The sequence below is a fragment of the Dryobates pubescens genome, chromosome 14 (genome assembly GCF_014839835.1).
Source record: "Dryobates pubescens isolate bDryPub1 chromosome 14, bDryPub1.pri, whole genome shotgun sequence".
NCBI lineage: Eukaryota > Metazoa > Chordata > Aves > Piciformes > Picidae > Dryobates > Dryobates pubescens.
In genome coordinates, this window is record NC_071625.1 from 10,462,119 (window position 1) to 10,469,008 (window position 6,890).

Sequence of the window (6,890 nt, forward strand, 5' to 3'; positions counted from 1 at the left end):
AAATCCCAGAGCACCTGGGCTCTGTTGGAGTCTCCTCCCACCCCAGGTGTGGCCACTTGGTACTCCCCACCCACTCCCCTTTTTAATCCCCCCCAGGAAAGGCAGAAGCCCCAAGCTGAGCCCATCTGGGCTGAGGGATCCTCCTCTCATCACTGGTGAGTGCCCATGGTGCACACTGGGTGATGGTGGTGGTGACAACAAAGGCCGGGGGGCCTGGTGGCCCCCCGGTTGTTAGGAGCAGGATTGATGACTACTCCAATATCATCCACGGGTGCTGGCTGGGCCTCCTTACTGGGGCTGAGCTTCTCTGTGTGGTATCTTGGCTGGTGAGGGTCTTGCCCCTGGCTTTGGGATGGGTGCAAAAATGGTGGTAGTGGAGCAGGAACTGTTTAGGCATATGATATTATGCTAATTACAGGATTTTTACCTGGAGGCCCTTTGAGTCTGTTCTCATCATTCAATAGATCTCTGCTGTTGTGCCTCATTTACAGACCATTGCTCCCCCCTCACTCCTTCTTTTCAGAAATAAGGAGGGAAAGGAGGAAAAAAGCAATAAAGCATATCTGGAAAATGCATTCCCTTATCAATCAGCTCTGAACAGGAAGCCTTCAGGAAGAGGGCAGGTTGAAAAGTGAGAATCACTTATGAATCACAAGACAAATTTCATACAGAACAGATAGAAAAAAGACTGCTTCTTCTCCATTGTGGTTATGTTTCATGGTGGGAAATGCAGGGGGCGGGGGGGGAAAGCGTTCAAGCTGGCTTGGAAATCTCAGTCACACTTCTCTACAGAAAGAATCACTGAGAAAGGGATATTGTGACAAGTGAATACTCATCCTTCATATAGAAATACCAGGTTGGAAAAGACCTTCAAAATCACTGAGTTCAACCTATCACCCACCACCATCTAATCAACTAAACCATGGCACTAAGTGCCTCATCCAGTTGCATGAGTTCTCAAGATTATGACCTCTGCCTGAAACTCCTCACCGTGCAGGGGCACAGAGAGAGCACCCTTATAGAGAACATGTCCCCCTTCCTCCCACCCTTTCCCCTCCATGCTAGTTGTCATAAGTATGCTGCAGTGTACCTGAATAAGAGAAGAGTTGTGATGCTCCCAGAAATGTTACCATTTGTCAGATTGCCTACAGCAAACAATACATGAGCTCTGTCTTTTGCTAGAAGGTACGACTAGATCTGGAATAGGGGGTTATATTCTGCTCTTACCCCAGTAATAAACTATGATCCTTAATCCTAAATGCTAATACCATTCTGGGGACAGTAAGAGAAGACACTGGGATGAATTATCTCTTCCCACTCAATGAGAGCTGTCAGAAGTCAGATTTTTATGATAATGGTTTTAGGGAAAAAGGGAAAAAAAAAGTAAAAGGCAGAAGTTCTGTCAGTACTTTAGACATCGAATCTCTACAACTGTGCCAGAAGTAGCAACTCTGTATGAATGTATTATGAATGTATTAGATACACAGTGGGGAATAAAAGACTGCATTTAAAAAAAATACCTGGAATGGGAAATAAACTCTCTTAATTCCATTGCAGTACTCAAAGGACATTCTTTGAAGTGATGTGCCTCAGTAAACCCAAGTGCATTGATTGGATATGTAGGAGTGCTGCTACCAGCAGGGCAGCTAAATGCAAATTTCTGATGTATATCATGTAAGGCTAACCACCAAACCCATGTTTATTAACAGCAGGTTTAATCTATATGCATTCACATCTAAAGGAAATGAACAAGTAACCTCTGAGCTCCACAGCAGGGGTCCAATCTCAAGTCTTCTGAGCAAAGATGGTTTTTTCCTTTGGTCTGTTGTTAGAAGGGTTTTTTTTTTTACCATTTTCCCCCTCCCTTTTGCTCTAGGCCATTTAATTATCACTAACTGTGCTGTTTAAGCTGCAAATCCCACTTAGTGGTGTTTGGGGCTGGGCGGGAGTTGGAGTTTATTTTCTGCTTTTCCGTTTTTCGTTGCTTTCCTTAGTTCACTAAGATAAAACAAACTCTTAGAGCACCTAAAAAGTAGTACAAGCCTTCACAAGCTGTGTCCCTTCTGCTCTCCAGAGCATTGCTCCTTCGTGAAGCTGTGTTTCAAGACTGGCTTTGTGCAGGCTTACATTTGGCAGGTAGATGTCTCTGGTAAGTTGTATTCCTTGCTTTTATGAAAGGTATTACCTTCCTGATTTTGACTTCAGTAAGGATGTTGCAGGTGCATTATCCCACGGCACAAGCTCTCTACCACTATGGTTGTAAGAATCATGGGAACCTCCATGCATAAAATGTCTTTGAACATTTATTTCCATGAGTGTCACTTATCTTTCTGCTGCCTTGGATTCCAATTATTGCCGTCTCAGCAGCTTTTACTGGTCTCAGCTGCACTCGCCAGCACAGCACAGGGAGAGAGAGGCTATGGCTCTGTTTGTTGTGAAGGCACACAACACATTCATAACTAGACACAGTGGCAGCTTGTTACATCCACCCTTGATCCCACTCTGGAGCTGTCAGTACAAGTTTGGCTACAATGGCCAGGATGCCCATGTCCCTTGGCCGCATGCCATAGGGCATGGTCTGCCTCACAGGGAATGCTACAGGTTCCTTAGAAGGGAAAGTTGGGGAAGTCCTGTCTGTGCAAGATATGGAAGCAAGCTCCTTTTCAGAGGATTTTTCTGTTATCAGATGAGGCAGTTGTATTTGCACTCCAGTTCTTCTTACAGTTAAAAGTTTTCAGTCTTCTTCGTGCCTTTGGATTATGTCGAACAGAAAATTTCTCCCAATTTGTACATTCATTATTAGTTAAGTTTCTAATATTTAAAGAGGCTTTGTAGTGTATTTATTTATCTTCTAGGTTTTATTTCACTTATTTTCTTGAGTTGTTTATTGTTTCTCCAGTAATGTGTCTGGAACAGGCTGAAATACGAATTACAAAGCATATAGCTAGCTAACAGGTGTTCTGCATTAACAAGGACTGTGCCTTTATGAGGTTTGAGTAAAGTTTGCAAAGCTCCTCTGAGAAAAAGACTAATAGAAGTGTTGATTATCAGTGCAGCTACCCATGCTGCTTATTTTCCCCAGGAAGCAAGCCTGTAAAAGAGAAACAAGTATTGTGGGGGGAAAGGAACATTTTCTCTCTAATTAAATTATATATCTCTGCAAAGATCAGAGTGGTCTGTTACTCTGCTGTCTTTTACAGAATGAATAAGGGATTTAAAACCTTATTTTTGTGGCCTAAATAGACAATGGTACATGAATAATTCCTTGTCAGCATGACTAGGAGCTGTACCAATATAATCCATATCTGCTGCAATCTTCAGAATGTCTTTTTTTTTTTTCATAGTCCTTCATTTCAGGAAATTGAAAATTAATTGAAATTAATGGCATGTTTTACTCATCAGGAATGGAAGGGCAAGGCAAAAACACCTTCTGCTTCTACATCTGCTATCATCAGTTCCATCAATAAATAGCTCAAATAGCTCAAAAATTGGCTTGAGATTTTTCTGAGTTTCAGAACTTTGTTGAAAGAGACAGTACTAATTACTGATTATGCATGGAGCAATTATTCCTACAGGTGATCCAGCTGGTAGTGGAAATGAAAGCAAGCAGTGAAAGGTTTGTGTACTGTTTGCCTTTTGGGATGAGTAGTTTCAGAAATGCCAAGGGTGGGAGCAATGGAAATGAGATTGCACTACACTGTCACCTTCTATGTCTCCTTTAATAATGCCACAGGAAACCAGAGGATAAAACTTGACAAATAATATTTTTTTAATCTGAATGTTATATCAAGAACATGGCTCAAAACTTGCAGACTTAAGTCTGAGAAAATAAGGGTATCAAGGCCTTTGAGATCCCATTGCCCAGCACTACATGAAGCACTTCCAGTTCCCTCTCCCTGCCTTCACCTGCCACTGTTTATTAATAGCTCAGCATGAGGACTGGTCAAGGACCATCCTTGATTATACACAGGCTGTTTCTTTTGCATGCTATTTCACAACAAATAAACAGCAGATGCACTTTGAGCAAAACATCTGGATAGTTCAGAAATTGCCTTCTTCAAGTAACACACTTCAGCATCTCCAAAATGTAAAATATCAAACTAAATGGAAAATTTGGAGTTGTTATTACCATCTGCAATGTCAGATCCTGCACTTGCCTTCAAGTGCAGCGCAGTGGTGACCTCTCCCAGACAACTACATGGATGTAGCTAGGGGCTGAGTGTTAGACCTGGTAGTAGGTGATTGTAACCTAAAAGTACTACTTGCTGCTGGAGAGTAACTCCTAGTGAGTAATAATACAAAATAAAGACTATATGAGTCAGGAAAGCTGTTTAGGACTTAACAGCCAATACTGAGGAAGAGGATGTTGTAAGCTTTACATTACACTTGGTATGCTAATCACACCCCCTGGTTGCACTAAGAAATTTCCAGACATGATTCTATGAAGCCTTTTCAGTGTCCACTAAAAGCTGCTGTGAGTAAAGACCCAGTCAGTCCTGTAAGTTAATGTCAGTGTTTTGCTAACTAAACCTGAAATTTTCTAGACTCTTAACAGAGGCAATTCTCAGCAGCACTGAATGCCAGCTAGTTTCCAGTGTTATTTCTAGAACTCAAAACAGTAAAAAACCGCTGTAGCTTTCTCTACAATAGAGCCATGCCAGAGCACAACAGATTTCTTGAGAAGAGAAAATAAGCCTTCAGCTCTGTCATTTTCAAATCAAAGTTCTGCTTTAATTTCATTGAATATATCATCTTTCTGTATTGGAACTGGAAACCCTTCCTAACTACATGAGTAATCAAAGCTGCAAAGTGCTTATGCTTGGGTGGCTAATCAGAGCTGCAGACTGTCTGGTTGCTTAGAGCTAGACATGCTTTCATGTTCGGCTGACTAATTAAAACTGAATGTTTTCTCGTGGAAAATGAGATACTCGGGGCTTAATTTGCAAAATATTTAAGTATTAGCAGCTTGAAGACTGTCAAGCTAGAGAGGAAGAACTAAAGAACCCCATAAGTACCTAGGTTTTCAATTCATGTTTGTTTTCCCCCATCAGAAGTAATCAAAGTTGGGGGACTATGACTCTTAGGGGCTGTGGTCCTCAGAGATTCCATCCGTTTCAGCTAGGAAAGAGTAAAAATAAATCCATACCATTGGGTACACCTGTTTCAGTCACAGTAAATAGCAGAATGATGGAGGGCTTGGTAATCTTCTATAATATGCCTGGTACTCATGGAGTGCTCTTCAATGCTGAGTCTTTTGCAAGACTAATTTCTCATCATTTGGAGATAGATCTTAAGGTTATGCTGTAGAATGGGCTTTGAAAGTGGCTTCCTTTTAGAGTCTGAGCATATATGGCTCCAGAAAGTTCTCTCCCTGAATCTCCAGCTTTAGGTACAAGAATTTTCATTAACACATCCAGATCCAAAAATTGAGATTTAAAGTCAGAAGTAGGTATCCAAACTGTCTGACCTCAAGACTACAAAGGGAAATGTACACAGTTAACATTTATAATTTCCATATAAATGAAACTTTCTGCTAGCAAATAGTGCTAGCAAATGGTGACAACTTCCATTCAGAGATCGTAGTTTCATATGGGATCTTTAGGCAGAATTGCATGTAGACCAATGTGGATGACATACCATGGATATAGTTATGGTACCTTCAGTTCTAGAGCTGGTTGTTTGAAGTTAGCTTGGCTATCTATACCTGGGACTTGTCTTAGTGTTAACTTAAACACAGAAATTAAAATAAAACTCCCTTTCTTTGAGAATTACAGGACATGAACTGCACATTCTTACCCTCGTGTAGTACTAATCCCTTACTCCTTTGCAGTTTGCTGAGGTTCAAGAATTTTCTGTCAGTTTGCTAGCCCAAGTAGCTCTGATGTGCACTTCCAGGCAGTGGCCAGGCAGCCTGGGTTCCCCACACTTCTTCCTAGAGGAGAGACCTGCCATTGAGAGCAGGCTTATGGACAGTGACCCTGTGCTGATTTCATTCTTGCATTCCTTCGTGGATCAGAATAAATGCACAGGAATGGCATGAGGTTAGTATTACAGTGCAATTTGTTTGTGTCATGGTGACCAACCTTGTGCTGAAAACAGTCCTGAAAATTTTCCTGTTGTTTCTGGACATGTTAAGGCAGCTTTTTAATTTATAACTAGCCTGTTACTCTTAGACAGTCCAGACCCAAACCAGGCTTGCCAGAGAGAGTTGAGGTGTATGGGGAAGGAGACCTCTAGGAAAGATGAGATTGAAAGCAATTCAATGCATTCAAGACTTGTAGGGGAAAGCAGATAATACCCAGAACTGAAATGACAGAAAACAGATAGGAGCAGCAGGGAAGGAAAAAAGCAAACAAACCAACCCACCAACAGGCAACAGGGTCACAACCTGAAAAGGCAGAGGTTTAATTTATTTCAGAACTAGATAATTAGCTACATTCTTAGTCATGGTAATTAAGAGTGTAATTTGTGATGTCTTCCTGTCATCACTGCTGAAAGTGAGCTCAAACAAACCCACTCTCTCACTTAGTAAATAAAGGTAAGTCATCTGAATGAACCAAGAGTGCTTGAGTGTTTTCTTTTATTCCATTTAGCCAAGCACTAATCAAAGAGAGCTGCTCTTGTCTTCTGGTCCTTATTGCATCTGAAAAGCTTCTTGCATCTCAGATGTGCCAGTATATAGAAAGGGGACAAAAATGCACCTATATGATAGTGCTTCTGCCCATGTAAGTTACTCCCCTTTTGATCTCGAAGGTCTCTTCCAACCTGGTTTATTCTATTCTATTCCACTTGCTCTCAAACTTGTACCAATATATGGGCACAAACCATGCATTATGTGCAGGGAGATCCATCTCCCAGGCTAGACTGGGCTTCATTATACTTAATCATCA